A 17,644-nucleotide genomic window follows, 5' to 3' on the forward strand; every position below is an offset into this window, starting at 1 on the left:
AGTAGGTTTAATGACGAGTAATTTTTACTCTCACTCTAATGAGAAAAATGTTAACATGCGTAGTGTATTCTAAGGGCATCATTTAACACTTTTTTTGTACTCAAAGATGAGCAATGTCCTTTTTACAAACGTTTAGTGCACTAATAATGTTATTGCTTTGTAGCAACACTAGAGGGCGCTGTATGGCTAGTAATGAGGGAGAGGTTACTGGCCCTTGTTTCTTTGGGACGCGCTCTCTGCTGCGCTCAGGTTAAATTGGGTTGTGGTGTTCTTGTGGTTTCTCCAGTGCTCTAGTGTATTGTTTTTGCTTATTAAGACTGTTGCACATAGATCTTTTTTTCACCTTGATTGAACCAACCCGTGACAAAAGTGTTACCAATTACACTCGTGTTATCTATTCACTCTCCAAATCCAGTTGCTTCTGTCTTTCATGAAAAACAACAGGGGTTTTTGAATATATTACAAATAAAGTCATATGGCTTTATATATCAAGGGTGTCAAACTCAGGAGGGCCACAGCTCTGCAGAGTTCAGCTTCAACCTTAATTAAACAAACCTGTTCCAGCTTATCAAGTCCTTCAGGCTTATATGTAAACTACAGGTATGTGTGTTGGAGCAGGGTAGGAGCTGTGACCCTCCAGGAGCTGAGTTTAACACCCCTGGTTTAGAACAACATGGGGATGAGTGAATAATGACAGAATTTGCATTTTTGGGGCAAGCTATATGTTCCCTATATGTTTCATTTAAATTGTAGTACATTTTTTAACCAAACAAAGAAAGGTTCATGGGAGTATTTTTATTCTGAGAGAGGAACAGTCCATGGCAATGGACTGAATTACTGTAAATATTCCTCTGCACCCACACACAAGTAAACATGCTCTTTTGAATAAACTTACATTTTGAACATGAAGGTAGGTTAGATGTTGAGGGTCTCTTTTTCATGCGCACCTCTAAAAACCTCTTAAACCTCTAAATAGCTGCTGATTGTTAACTTGTCAACGTCGGCAACTTGTCAATCTTTACAAGTTGTAAAGATAGTTTGCAGTTTTATATTCAGATTTCATTTGGCTATAAATTTGCAGTGTGCTGTCGATTTGTAAATTCATGTGACGTGGTCCTCCGGTCTGAAATTGGTGTTTTTTTCATAGTGACTCTTAATTTTATAATGCATATAGCTCCAAAAGTTGGACACTTTAGAGACTGAAACCAGTGTCATCTTGACCTGGTTGATTTGTGAATTTTTTCACAGCAAACACTTGTCCGTAAACCCCTTTCTGTTAGTCTGTTAGTCGACAATGTGAAAAATAGGCGTTCTTCATGTTTAATGTCTATTTCCAATAAATACGCAGACCGCGTAAATAAAAAAATAAAAAAAATCCCTTGTTTTAGATTAAGCCTGAAGTTAAAACTTTCACAATCACATTTTTCTCACTGCTCTGTCCTCTTTTTCTTGTGTAATAATAACAAACAGGCTGTGCCAATGAATAATGATTCAAGCTATTAGATAAATCAGCTTAATAGTTTAAAAATGGTCATCTACTAGGCTCAAACTGACTATTTGTGAAATATTTCACAGTACATTTTTGGTCAGATCATTTTTCCTTAACTTCACTATTCTCAATTTTTGACTTTGGTCAGTTAACACTTCCCTGAGTCCATAACCTTTATCATTTTATGTCCTGTGTTAATGTTCATAGACTGCAATACTGGGCCAGTCCACTAGAGGCTGCGAGACTCAATGTTCTGTTGTTGAGTAGGACTGAGAAAAAGAAGAATAAAGTGTTGATAATGTTGTGAAACTAGTCATCCTCTCTCCTTTTAGTTTCTTTCATTATGAATCTCAAACATTACAAAATCTGGCGATGATGTCTGCATCCGTACCCATGCCTGCATTTTTTCTTCTGATGGCTGGAGAGCCCGCTATTCTGTTTTACATGGAAGGAAATTTTCCAAAACTACTTGCTTGTCATCGAAGCGAGGACAAAGTCCAGTTTCAAACGAGGTAAACAAAAGAGTGAAAAAATGCCAGTACAAAATGGAAAGCCACAGACTTAAAATAAAAGACGCTGTTTTCGCTGTGGATCAAATACTCACTTGGACAACGCACACACTTGTCCTGCTGTATGTAAATCTGCAGTTGTCAAAGAAGTGACAGAAGTTATGGTGTCTGAACTACTTGTAAATCAGTCTCCTGACAAAATTTGCTGCCAAGTAGAGTTGGAAGCACCACAAAGAAATAAAATACCAGTTGAATTGGTACCACTGTTTCTGTTGATACAGGATCAAGTGTGTCCATCCTGCCAGAGACACTGTTCATGAAACATTTTGCAAATTGTGAACTAAAGGAACCTCAAGTGAGGTTAGTCACTTACTCACGTGAACACTTAACGATGTTTTATTAACAAAGTTCGGGAGGAGCACTTTCAAATAATCTATCCAATCATCACGTCATTCCAACCATTCTACCCAATCAGCATAAGTGAAGGACATCATAAATACACAGTCGACTCACCTATGTTCCTCGACAGTTTTTCAGCATCCCTCCACCACCCCGTCTCCTCACACTCGCCTGGTTATCTTCCTAACTAGAATACGGGGGGAGTACTCTGGGTTTGGGCCAAATACTGAACTCAGAGCCCTCTCCACAGACAGCCTGCCAAATACGCATACCATTTACTTATCTGACTTATTTGTAACTGTGAACCAACCTTCGGCTGTTTTACTGCTGCTGTGTCGTATGATTGTGTTGCAACCACTGCAAATTTATATGTGGTCAAAACGGGATCACAACTTTTGGGCATGGACTTAATTAAAGCCTTAAACTGTCACATTGTGGGAGATAGGATTGTTACATCATTAGCTCCTGCTGTTTTAAATGTGCTAGAAATATGTAATACAGCAGCCAGCTCACTTGGATGTGTCAAAGGCTTTATGCACAAAGTACAGATTTATCAGTCGGTTAAACCAGCGGAGCACAAACTAAGCAGATTATGTCTGTACGGGAAGAGGTTTCCAAGGAAATTAATCACTTACTGAGGGATGGAATAATTGAAAAGATTGATGCTTCACCATGGGTGTCACCAATTGTCGTAACCAGAAAGAAGTCTGGAGAAATTCAGGTTTTGTGTGGATTTGAGAGAGCCTAATCAGGCTGTAATTACTGACTGCTACCCACTACCTCATATGGAGGATCTTTTCATGGAGCTCTGAGGGGCTTCTGTGTTCTCCCAAATTGATTTGCAAACTGCATACCACCAGCTAGCTTTGCATGAGGAGAGTCAAAACTTGACTGCATTCATCACACACAGTGGATTATTCAGATTCACAAAGGTTCCTTTCGGGTTGGCTTCAGCACATTCCGCCTGTCAAAAAATGATTAAAACAGTTCTTGAGGGTTTACCAGGAGTACAGAACTGCTTAGATGATTTACGGCCAAGATAAGGCCATCTATGTCGCCAATCAACGGGCAGTGCTGACTCAACTCACAAACTTAACATGGAGAAAAGCAAATTCAGCCAGAGCAGGATTCGATATCTAGGCCATGACATTTCTGAAGATGGACTACATCCTAACCCTGACTCAGTTGAAGCCATTGCAAATGCCCCTGCACCAACAGACCTACCCTCATTAAGGTCCTTTTTGGGTCTTACATCTTGGTTTAGCAAGTTCATCCCGAACAATGCAATGGTAGTAGACCCCCTGTGTGAGATACTCAGATCATCTCAGAATGGATTTGCATGGACGGAGGCAGCTGATGCAAGTTTACGAGGGCTAAAACAGCTGTTAGTCCACAGCCCAGCCTTGGCTTTATTCAACCCCTCCTTACCAACATTTGTGTCTACCAATGCTTCAGATTATAGCATTAGAGGTGTCATCACTCTACTGCACCCAGAATAGCATTACATTGACGCCAGCTGAAAGCGTGTGTCTGGACAGTAGAACGTTGGAGGACTTACATTTGAGGCAGGAAATGGACCACCAAGCGCTGACCACATTACTGAGGAATGAACAGAGCAGGAATGAGAATAGCTCGCTGGTCAGCCAGACTTCTCTGTTTCAACTACAATCTGGAGTACAGACCAGGTAAATCAAATTTTGTTGCTGATTGTTTATCACGCTTACTGCTACCTGATTCAGATGCAGGCCAGAGAGAGGAACTGGGCCTTGTCGCAGAGATTTCGAAGGACCTTTCAAGAGCCATTCCTGTGAAGGAATTCTTGAGGCGTGCGAATCTTGTCCAGAGTTGTCAAAGCTGCATGCCAAAATCACATAATGCTGGCCTAAAACACAGCAACAAATGGATCCAACAAGCATGGCGTACTTTCAGGCATAAACTAGCTGTGGATGATAAGTAGATCATGAGAGGACAGAGACTGGTTGTGCCAGTTGCTTGGCACTCTAAATTCATTCACTTAGCACACGAAGGACACCAGAGAGTAGTATGAACTAAGCAACAGCTAAGAGAATTGTATTGGTGGTCTCTAATGGATTATGATGTGCATTCAATTATTGTTTCTTGTTTCACCAGTCAGTCCTGTGACAAAACTGCCCGGATGTGCCTAGCCCCATTACAGCCAGAGGACCTGCCAGACGGTCCATTTCAGAAAGTTGCAATAGACATTGCAGGACCTTTTGAGGGAGCCACACATGACTTTGCTTTTACGATGGTGGATTATTATAGCAAGTGGCCAGAGGTTGCATTTACCTCAAATGTTACAATCGACACAGTTACAAAGTTTCTTCCAAAATTACAGAGCTTCCTCACATGCAACCACAGGGGTATCTGTTTTTGAACAGTTTGAACTGTTAAGAGGGAAGAACATGCGCACAAAGTCAGCCACAACACCTCAGGGAGAGGAAGTGGCAATGGACATTCGTGACAGTGTGCAGCAGATTCAACAAAAAATGAAACAGTATACAGATCAGAAATGTTGAGTTAAACCACCACCCTTAAGTATGGAGATCGTGCATGTGTAAGAAAACCAGTGCATCTACTCTACCAAAGGCTGGAAGGAAGTTCACTGTTCCTTTGTCAGTTGATAGGAAACTGGGACCAAGCACTTATGTCTTGAGCGATGGAAAGGTATTGAATACAGCTCACTTGTCTCTGGTTCCAGAAAACACTCAAACTGCATTAGAGAATGCTCAGTTAGGAGTACATGGGCTAGACAGCCTCCTGTGTGGTTAAACTATGTAAACTATGTAGCAGAATAAGGGGGAAATAAAAGAAGAGAGGATAAGGGAACACTAGTGTAATAATAGAGAAAGTAATTGAAAACATTTGTTGAATGTGCTTGTGTGTTTATTAATTTGATATGTTAGACACCAGAAGTACATTTATAGTTTAAATAATCCCCTTAATAAGAGGTTCTTTTCTAAAGAAAGAGGGGGATGTTATGTCCTGTGTTCATGTTCATAGACTGCAATACTGGGCCAGTCCACTAGAAGCTGCGAGAGTCAATGTTCTGTTGTTGAGAAGGACTGAGAAAAAGTAGAATAAAGAAGTGTTGATAATGTTGTGAAACTAGTCATCCTCTCTCCTTTTAATTTCTTTCATTATGAGTCCCAAACATTTATGAAAGGTTTTACAGTAGTTTTAGTCAGTTAACCCATTCTTCAGTGCCTAACTTTACTATTCTGATTTGTGAAAATGTTCACAGTACAGTTTTAGTTAGTTAACCCTTCTCTGAGTGTCGAACTTCACTATTGTGATTTGTGAAAGGTTTCACAGTACAGTTTTAGTCAGTTAACCCTTCCCTGAGTGCTTAACTTCTGATTTGTGAAAACTTTCAAAGTACAGTTTTGGCCAGTTAACTCTTAACGGTTCATGGCCAGGTCAGATACTCTTATAGAAGTAAGAGTTTGTTGTAGTTTGTTTGAAAATCATACCACACTGCTCAGACATTCATGTTCAGTTGGATGAAAACTATCACTGATCAACACCAACAGATGCCAACAAGGGTAACACACTGATCCGACAAAATCCAACGAACATGTCTGTTGCTGTTGGTCAGGGTCTGTTGGTGTAGTGTAAACTGGCCTTAAAAGTTTAAAGACAAATCACATAAAACAGTGAAGCTGCTTCAGAAATTCTGTCCTGTCTTGACCACAAGACGGGTGACGTGTGTGAGCTCCACTGACACAGTTCCAACTTCTCTTGGCTGTCAATTTACAAAAGTCGCTTTTCATTTGCATAAAGTTAAACTTTGCTCAACTCCTGGGAATCAACCGTGAATGACTCTCTCATAGTGTCTCTGCATATTAAACTCAAAAGAAAGCATTTTAGAAAACACTCAAAAGTGTTTGTGGGTTTAACTTAAATACAGAGACAGTGCTGTGTGAAAGGCATGAAAAGTCATTTCCCTTTACAACATATGAGGGCATATAGATATTGGAACTTTTTTTTGGGTAGTGGGTGAAGGTGATATAACATCTATAACAAATAAAATTTGACTTTGAAAAATTTTATTCCGCAAAAAATATCTTTGGATATTCATTTGTCTTCTTAGGAAAATGTAAGTACGCCCTACATTTAGTGCCTGGTATTACTGTAAGTGTTTCTTATAATTGTCTATAAGTCTCTAATTGTATAATTGTTTATAAGTGTGGACTGTTCAATTAATCTTTAAAATACAATATTACTGTTTTAACTGTGATATAATTAAATACTATATTGGTAAAATTCAAAATTTGCAGTGTAGGGAGAGGAGGAGAACATTTACATTACATTTACATTTAGTCATTTAGCAGACGCTTTTCTCCAAAGCGACTTACATAACAGTTTTAGTAGATCTTCCTAAACCAAATGACTTTAAGTGGTTTCTGTCATGCACTGCATTTTTGCAAATAAAGCATTTCCTTTGTCCGCAGATCAGTCTAACATACTTAAGCAAAAAAAAAAAAAAAAAAAACCACAACCACCACATTGTGATTGTTTAACAGGTCTGCTCAGAGCATCTTGACTTCCTGTCTACCATGGAAACGTCTAAATAGATATTGTGTGGTGATCTGACTCAGTAACCACAGTGCTCTTGCTATTGAACTTCATGTGAAGAAACTGTAAAGAGAGAAATGGAAAGTAAAAGCCATTGATTTTAATTGAAAATATAGCATCATCATTACGGTAACAATGAATAAATGTGTTTACAATGCACAATTCCAATGTGAACACTATAATACTGTGCAATTACAACCACAAATTATGCAATTACAACTGGAAAATATGCTGTAGGTCTGTTCTGAAAACTAGGCTAAATGTATGTTAATGGTGTTTCATTCAGATAGCAAAATAAATAGGCTTTTAACTTTTAACTTGAAAAGGAGTCTCATATCTTTTGATGTTTACATCAAAGGCTGTGTATCTGAACCTGAAAGGCTGCACAAATTCATATTTTACTCTGTTGAAACTAGCAAGGACAGACATTTTCATCCTAAAATACTGTGACACCCTAAAGTTTGTACACATTTTGGGTATTGTGATTTTGGAAGAAAAAGTTTATTTTCCATATACTGTTTTTCATTTTGCTTATATTTTATATGTCAAATTTAACGGGAAGCTGAAAAATGTTAAGTGTAAATCATTGGCTATTGCTGAGGGAGATCAGGACTCTTATTCTGAAAATGAACTGAGGACTCGTACAGAGGGGCAGTGTGTATGGAAGGCCGTAAAGACAAATATGTCTTCAGACGTTACGTGTACAGACGTTATAAACGCATGTACGCGTAATTGCGGCTAAACACGTTATTTCGTGTACAGACAATATAACGCGTGTACGCGTAATTGTGTGTAGACGCGAAAACTCAAGATTTCCGCTATCAAAATAAAAGTCACATCCACTAGCACTGCAAACCCTACATTTTTTTAATGTATCAGTGTATAATATTTTATAACATTTAATTTATATAAAATATATAATATATTTAATTGTTTTAGCATAATATAATGTTCAGAATATCTAAAATTACTAAATTTACTAAATTATAATTAATTATAATAATTATATAAGTAATATATTATTATATATATTATAAGTCTCGTGATTTTCATTTCAGTTTTCAAGGTATAGGCTAATTAAATAACAGGTTTAAAATACATAAACGTATGATATTTATTTTATCTTATTAATTTATTTGGTATTATTTATTTTAGCTTTTAAAACATGGTTTGATTCAAATTGCCAATTCCATAATCAAGCTGAGATAATCAGTGTACCTTACTGTAAAGTGTGTGTGTGTGTGTATATGTGTATACATACATATATATGTATATATATATATATATATATATATGGGGCTCGACATTAAGCCTTTTCATGTGCTTTCTTGTCCTTTGGACAAGTAAATCTGTCATTCACTTGTCGGAGTAAAAAATTTGCTTTTTTATCTTTAAAGGGCACCAACCAAGTCTTATTAAATGTATGCTTCATCTTTCATTTTAAATTCCTAAATTTGATCAATAAATTAAATTAGAATAATAAGACACTATAGAACTTACCTATCAAATTAAATCATTTACACTGAAAAGTTACAACTGCATTAAATAATGTTATGAGATTGTTTTAAATATTTTTTGAATACACAAGAAATGTTGGAATGATACTTTTAAACATGAAACTAAACCGCCAGTAGGTGGCAGCAGGTGACCGTCTTAATGAGTGAGTCATTGACTCATTCATTCAAACAATTCATTCAAACAACTGATGTATTCAAGAATGAGGCAGTTACGGCCCTGTCCCAAATGGCACACTTCATGTGCACTTTCGGTCTTGTGGACTTACAATGGCCGTTGCGTGCGCGTGTCCGTTAAGTCCACAAGACCGTAGGCTGTCCCATTTGTCATTTAAGCTTAAAGAAGAGTGCTCGTGAGCGCCCCCTTTGTGGCTGCTATGCGCCCTCGATGGGCACTTCAGCTGAGTCCGCAAGACTGTGAGCTACGCAGAGGACTTTACCCGGCGGTCAAAGCGGCATTACGTCGTGAAAGTGCAGACTCAGAAGAAGACCGTGAGGGTTTAGGGTGCCATTTGGGACAGGGCCTATGAGTGGGTCATTGAATCTTTGACTCAAGCGATTTGTTCAAAACATTGAATCATTCAGTAATGTAAACCATTTTGCAGCGGGCTTTGTTTGGAACTATTTTCACTGCTGAAACAGAACAAAAGTAGTCAATATTGCATCTAAAATGTAAGTGACTTAATTTTAACTACTTGTGTATTGAACTGTTCTATGAAATCAGTGTCACATTTTCAAATCGTGATGGTATTTAGGAAAACTATTTCACTCTTGGTCGTGTGATGTTGCTTAACATACACAAAGCAATGCAGGGGCGTTTCCTCCGAGGAGGCAAGGGAGGCAGTGCCTCCTCAAAAAAATAGGATGAGAAAATAATCCATATTACATATAAAACAACACAAATATTACAAATTATGACATTAAAAAGAGCGCATGTCACTCGTATTTCTAAAGGAACAATACCCAACAGCGACACCCGCAGGTAAAGTTACAGCAGGAGTCATGCCTCCCTTTCCACTTATAGAAAACTATTAGACCCCCTATAGCATGCGGTGGGTTTTGTGGGGGGTAATTGAGAATGAATGGGGGAAAGTCACGTGAGAGGAGGTAATTGGTTATGATTGGATATGATTGGTTTGTGTGATAAATCCCGCCTCTTGTTTACGTGCACGTTCCGCGCGTCAGTTTGAATGAACAAATGATGGCGTCAATGGGAAGACTAATTGAAAAGTAAGTAAACAGATCACCCAGTTAGATATCACTGCTTTGTCATGTCAAAATCAAACTTGAAATGGACTGAAATGATGACTGCGGGGTTTTTAGTGCAATCAGCTTGGTGAAATTAAAAATATATCTTCATGTCTGTGACAGGCGGTGTTTACGGAGCATGACTGATGATCCAAAATAGCCTAAATTGACGATTAAAAAGAAAAACATCAATACACAAATAAAATATAATGTTTAAATTATTATTGCCTTTAGTTATTATTTTGGAATGAATGTAAAACACTAACTTGATGAGATTGACTTGGTTTTGATAAATAGAACATTTATTACAATACATTGCTAATGTAACATTTCAAAATAGAATTGTATTTGGTTTCTTTTTTTCTTTTTTGGTGTAATGTAAAGTAATGTTCATTTAACAAGGAAGTTGTGTCAACGTTAAGAGTAATGCACATGAATTTATATTGATTCATAAATATATAAAAAATGTGCCTTCTCATTTCAGAACACCCCACCCCAGTCCCACCCCAGTCCCACACCATAGAAAAAACTTTGCAGATCATATGGCTGAGCATACTTGGATTCAGTGAGCTTATAATGCATTTTATTGTCAGTAAGGGTAAGGGCGTTGTGAAAAAAAAAAAAAAAAAAGGCATAAGTGGAAAAATTAAATCTATTTTTTCATAAAACAGCAATTTAAATATATTATTTCTATAGGTTATACAAAAAAGACAAAATAAAAAGGCTGAATAAGCTGATCTAGCATGTTACATGGTGGCATCCTAGTAAATGAATGGTACACCCCTTTAAGCTCACAAAAATGGTTTGACCCAAGTTTTCAGCAGCCAATGACACTGACCCGTTCAAACAGATTTTTAACGCGTTTCACACGTGAAATACACGTCAAATACACGTATTTAACGCGTTGATTTTTCACGCATATTTCACACGTATTTTACGCGTGAAATACACGTCAAATACACGTATTTAACGCGCTGATTTTTCACGCGTATTTAACGCGTGAAATACACGTATTTAACGTGTTGTTGACGTGTTAAAATTCACGTGTTTTTGGCCCTTTTGGCCTTCCATAATTCGCGTCTTTGCATTGATTTAACATGTAAATCACTCGCGCTTAACGCTTCATTCGCGTCTGGTGCATTAGACTCAATTACGCGTCCACGCGTTATAACGTATATACACGTAGCGTCTAAAACATATTTGTCTTCCATAAGTGTGCGCCGATAGCGACTTCAACTAGGGGGTAATAATCTGGCAGGGAGTCGAAATTCGGCACAACACCGGCGCCCTCACAATTGCTGGGGATTATGTGCGACACGCGCGCGTTCCTGTCTCCTAAATTTTTCCTGTTTTAACAGGTATGACTTTCACAACAACAAAACAATATGCACACGAGTTATTTAATTCCTATGTGTATGTTCATGTTGCAAATATATTGTGCATAAATGTTCCGGTTTGTGAAGATACTGAATGCGTGGATCGTCCGCCATTTTGTGGATGCTGTGAAATAGAAGCATGTGCTCATGAAATGCATTTAATTTGATTCATACAGGCTCCATTTACCAGGTTATTATGTTCTTTATTTGGTTATTCCTATTATATTTGTGTTTGGTTAATTAGAGTTCATGTGACATAGCCTAAATATCAATGCACTTCTTCATACAATGTTTCAAACAGACATTATAGTGCAAATGAATGTAATGCAGTTCTATTTCCTGCTAATGCAGAAGGAAAAAATAATGTTAATGTGACATGATTGCAGATCTGATTATAAAATCAGTAAATAGAAGGTAAAATTGTATGGTTTACATATTTCTCAGGTTCTTAGGTCTTGATGATTTTATATGCATAAAATACCTATTGAATTGTCTGAGTAGATTTAAAGAAGCAAAGTGAAAAAACTTAAATGAATTTTTTTTTTTTTTTTTTGTGGGGAAAAAATGTAAATGTGAAATGTGCATTGTTTTGATAATAGAGAGAAAGAAAATGACATTTGTGCATTAATAAGAAAAAAAGAAATATACTTTATTGATAAAGCTTTATTGGATTACAATGTGAAAAAAGACATTGAATAAACAATTGCTGGGGATTATGTGCGACACACACGTTTGCTCCTGTCCCCTCAATTTTTCCTGTTTTACCAGGGACTTTCTAATCTGCCAACACGGCCTTCTGCACGTGGCCTGTAACAATACCATGAACAAAACTAAACATGGTAAAATACAATATAAACTAGACTCCAAAAGATATGTGTTTAAAAGAGATTAACCATGGTTTGTGCTGACAACAATGAATTGAAAGCTGTTAAGAGAATGGATCTAAAATCTAAACTCAAGGGACATTTAGAAATCAAACACTCGAACTAAGACAAGGCTGTGAAGTCCATCATTCATGGCCATATAAACAAATTACCATTAATAAATTATTTTTTTATAAGAATACATTTCGATACATTCTTATTTACTTTAGCATGATTTAGATTCAGTAGTAGCTACAGGTCTGTTTTGATTGGCAGCCACTTGATGTGCAATGTGAAATCAGGGTCCTTCAACACCAGCTGAGAGCAACTGGTTTAATGTCATGTAGGCTATGTAGCTATTGCATGTATTCTATTTATTTTGCCTATTGAATTTATTTATTGTAATATTAAATATATAATACAAATGAGACAGTCTGGTTATCATTATCCTGAAACGTATGAGTAAATAACCTTTGTAGCTGAGTTAAAATAGATAACCGTCAGTAACAATACTTTGTGTATGCCACAGGCCCGTATGATTAATACTGTAACTGTCGTAGATATGGAAGCTTGTTTCCGTCATTGAATAAAAAAAATAAAAAAGGTAATTGTGACTTTTTATTTTACAGTTGCAAATTATAAAGCCAAAACTGCATGAGAAAAAGTCAGAATTGTGAGATAAAAAGTCATGATTATCTTTTTTATTTTTTTATTTAGTGGCGGAAACAGGCTTACATAGGTAGACAGGTTAGGAATGATCCTCTGCAGCAGAAGTCACCTCCGGCACAGGGGTGAGAGGGTTGTTTTCAGCCCACAGACTGGCTTTCTTTTTCTTCAGATCAGAATTCCTCTTGTGCTCCCTTCTCAACAACAATATTATGACCAATACCAGAAAACAAATCAGAGGAATAGTGATTCCCAGTGTTGCTCCTAACGGGTCTGACGCTTTTTCAGGATCACCTGAGAAAACAAATCAAATGTTAGATTGTGTGTGTGTGTGTGTGTGTGTGTGTGTGTGTGTGTGGGTGGGTGGGGGGGGGGGGGGGTGTCTGGATATACTACATTAGATTTATGGTTGAATGTGCTGTTTTGTTTTTTTAATAAAATAGGGTTAGGGTTGTCATGATGTCATTTCCTGCAGCTCCAGAGTGCAAATTTTTTCCTCAAAATGTGTGTGCCCATAATGTGTGTACTTCCAGGGAATCTGTTGTGATGACAGGGAATGCTAACAAATAACTTTCTCCAGGTATACAAGAGGGGTTAGGGTCTGTGTCGTTGAGGTCACCATGATTTTGCCAAGTAAGAAGTGATCCAGCATCAACAAGTTGTTGTCCCTGGACTAACATACCTGACAGACACAGTCCAAAATTGAACCCAAACCCTAGCCACAAGCTACCTCCAAAATCACTGACATAAGTCCATAAACCTAACCCTAAAATCTGATTGGTTTATAGAGATGTTGTTGCAAGAAAAAGAAAGATGTTCATCCAGGTCCTACTGAGATCATGGTTATTGTATGGTTGAAGGGATGTGGACAGAATAGTGACTAGTGGAAATGATCAAAATGGCTCAAATACAGTAGGGGGTTCCCAAACTTTTTTGTCAGCCGAACCCCTTAGATGTAAAATATTTACACATAGTAAATGTACATTTATTTGTACTGTAGTTACAATTTCAATAATTTAATGACACATTCACACTTCTATAATGCCAGTTAATGGTCATATGACATGCAGGTAAACAGAATATTTTATGTTTTATTTTAATTTTTTAGTAAGTCTTTTATTTTTGTTTTATTTTAATGTTATGTATGTATAGGGCAGAATGACTTGACCAAAAAATTGCATTGCAATTATTTTGTGAAATATTATGATTTGAACTGCGACATGACATTTTATCTCATATGCCATGGCAGATTTGCTGTATACATGGCGGAATTTGTAAGTGGAAAGACTGTACGCTTCTCCAGAGAGGAAACGGATCTGCTCGTGCACGAGGTTACAGTGTTGTAATTCTTTTATTTTTAATAATTGGCATGTTTGTGTGCTGCTGCGCGTCCCTGTGTGTGTAACAAGCAGAGTGTACGTGCGTTGTGCACCCGCCTATAGGCGTATATTACTAACGCACTCTTTAAATAACAAAAAAAAATATATATATTGTGCCATTGACTTCAGATCAGGTTTTTTTGGTCAATGCCGCAGTTGTTTTCATTTGCCTCAAAATAGCAACACGCCAACAATGCACCTGAACACACCTCGTTTTCAGACCAGCACGCCCATGGGCGAACAGGTGGGCATTTGCTATTTAAACAATGTGGTGCAGGATGTGAAAATGATAACTGCGTCGGACTGAAACTAGCAAAAAAACACTTGCGTCACGCCTGTCGTCACATTGTGCCGGGTGTATGATAGGGCCCTCTGTGTTCCCAAATGGGTGTTAAACTCACAGCACATACGGAGATAGAGTTCATGAGAAGCAGCATTTACTGAGATCCCGAGGTGCTTTGAGAAGCTGTACATGTGTAAATGAACACAGTGCCACTCTTCACTCTGAAATACGCAGTGAAACAGACTATATGCTTATTTCATTAAATTGCAGCCTTTGATTTCTTAATCACACTATAGCTATATCCCAATTCCAGCTGTAATATGATTAATCGTGCAGCCCCATTCATTTATTTTACAAACTATCAGAAGTTCCCTTGCAAACCCCCATTTGGGAAACCCAAAGCACCTTTAAAGTATCTTTTGTATAAAAACATGTTAGTTACCTTCAGTGTAAACATGGACAGAGAGCTCTCCAGATTTATCTGAAGCCAATTTCTTCCAGCCGTTAGCAGTTGGAAGCCACTCCTCTACCTGACAGTAGTATTGCCCCACATCAGTGGGGTTGATCTGTGGCACAGTCAGTTTGTAGTGTGTGGCAAGTGGTCGTCCAAACACCAGATTTGTATCATTAATTGCACTGTGTAAGGTACCGTCACGCCTGGCAGTGAATATAGTGACTGGTCCTTCCTCCTGAACCTTGAACCAGGTGACCTCAAAGGCAGAATTATTACTGGACTGTGAGTCAATGACACAGTCAACGGTGAACCCAGCCTGATGTTTGGTAAGGTTGAGCATATTGTTCCCCTTCTTAACATGCAGATTACTTTCTGTTTAAATGAAACACAACATCACAGATCAAACAACAAAAATGAAACTGAAAAAACTCCTTTAAAGAAGGTCAAGTGTTGTAAGTTATTAATAAGTTATTCATATTTTGTAAGTTGTTAATAAGACTGTACTAAGAGACGAAAAGTGGATGAAAGATGTAAATGGATGTATTACCAATACTGTGAACATTGACGACAGTTAATCCTGATTGGGCTTGTGCCGTTGGTTTCCACTGGCCCTCACAATCGAGCTGGTACTGAACAATGCTGCACTGGTAGCTTCCACTATCAGCTGCATCTGAGTTTAACACAACCAGATTGAAAATACTCGAAGTAGGTCTAGAGAAGCGTAACCTGTCCTTGTTCTCTGTAAAGTACTGTAGATGACCATCATAAGAGTACGACAATAAATATGTCCCGCTAGAAGTTTTCAGGCTATTAAACACCCATCTGAGAGTGTAGTGACGTGTAGGATCCTCTTTTTCTACATTCAAGGAGCATTCAAGTTCAAACTGCTCTCCTTCTTTGATGTCAAAAGACTTCTTAGTCCTGTCCATGGTAAAGTTGTCCTGTTTTAGGCTTTCCTCAGTGTCCACATGGACGGATAGCTCTCCAGACTTGTCTTCACCTATCCTTCTCCACTTGTTTGCAGCTGTCTGAATCCATTCAGCAACCTGACAATAGTAAAGGCCAGTATCAGTGGGGTTGATGTTTGGCACAGTCAGCTTGTAGTGCATGGCACTTGGGCGTCTAAACACCAGATCTTTATCCCCAATCGCACTGTGTAAGGTTCCGTCACGACTGGCATTGAAGATGATGATGGGTCGTTCGTTTCTCTGACCTTTGGACCAAGTCACCTCAAACACAGACTTGTCACTGGACCGCGAGTCAATAATGCAGTCAATGGTGACCCCCTCTTGTAGATTGGTGATGTTGAGGCTTTGGTCCTTCTTGTGCACACGCAGTTTGCTCTCTGATTTAATTTAAAAAAAAAAAAAAAAAATCAGCATAAATGATCTTCTAAATCAATATTTTACGATTTCAGAACTCTAAATTGAAATATACAGCACTCACCTATAAGCTGGACACTAACATTGGTATAACCTGACTTGTCGCTTGCCTTATGTGACCAAGTGCCTTTACAGTCCAGCTGGTACTGATGAACTTGACAGTAGTAGCGCCCCCTGTCTTCCTGGATGGCTCTATGGATAGCCAAGTGAAAAACACCCACATCTGGGCTGGAGAAGTGGAGTCGTCCCTCAAGCTCTGAGTTATAGTTGTTGAAAATCAGACGGCCATCATAACTATAGGTCAGAAGTGTCACACTGGAGGACTGATCTCGGATAAATATCCAGGTAAGGGAGTAGCGAAGTGTAGAATCAGACCCAATACCATCCACTGAACAACTCAACATCAGCTGCTCTCCCTCTTTAACCTTCAGCTGAGTGTTAGTTTTATTCATTCTGAAATCACTGGCTGAAACATAAAAGACAAGTATAACATCAGTATGTGGGATATAATATGAGTTTTTGTTTTGGTCTGAATTTCTTAATTTATTCAAAAATACGTAATTTACATAAATCCATACATGAAATGATTTGAATAAATCTCTTCTATGATTTAATTTCTGAATTAAAAGTAATTTTGATGTTTTTGATGGCATTGAGTTAAAAATGTGATAACTAAATCCAAAACACTTTCATAGCAATTCCTAACTATTTTAATTTTTTTATGGATTCATCTGTTGATATTGATGAGCTTAATGATGTGGTTAGTTCCTGGGTAACATATTGTGTTGACTCTGTTATTCCTGAAAAAGTTGTCAAGAACTGCTTTTCAACTAGGGGATTTGCTTGAAGTTATGAATGTACAGAAATTGATTAGACAAGAAATTAAGAGAGCAAAAAGAAGTTATAAGGAAAAACTGGAGACTAAATTAAGAACAAATTGTAAGGGCTCAGTATGGGATAGTCTTAAATTAATGATGGGCCTAAATAATGGATGGAGGAAACGAGTGAAAGTAACCGGTTATGATTTAGTGCCCTTGCTGAGGATTTAAGTGAAGTTTTATGCTAGATTTAAAGAGCAGAATGGTAGCATAAGGAAAGAAGAGTTTTATAACTCTCCTCAAGAAGGAAGTTTACCTGTTTATTTTAATGTGGAAAATGTAGTCAAACTTTTTAAATAATGTAAGATTAAAGTGAGTCCTGGTCTGGATGGAATAAGTGGTAGGGTGCTGAAACAGTGCGCAGTGGACTGGGTCCAATTTTTACTTTTAATTGGTCTTTTGAGGTTCAGTATGTACCAAAACTTTGGAAACAGTCGATTATTATTCCAATAGCGAAAAATAATTGCCCTAAAGGCATGACAGATTATAGACCAGTCTCCTTGACCTCATTTGTAATGAAGGTATTTGAGAAAATAGTAAAAGAGGTATTATTGGAAAAAACTAAACAATTTCTTGACCTGATGCAATTCACCTACAGGGCGGGGAGA

Source organism: Ctenopharyngodon idella, chromosome 9 (genome assembly GCF_019924925.1).
Source record: "Ctenopharyngodon idella isolate HZGC_01 chromosome 9, HZGC01, whole genome shotgun sequence".
NCBI classification, from domain to species: Eukaryota; Metazoa; Chordata; class Actinopteri; order Cypriniformes; family Xenocyprididae; genus Ctenopharyngodon; species Ctenopharyngodon idella.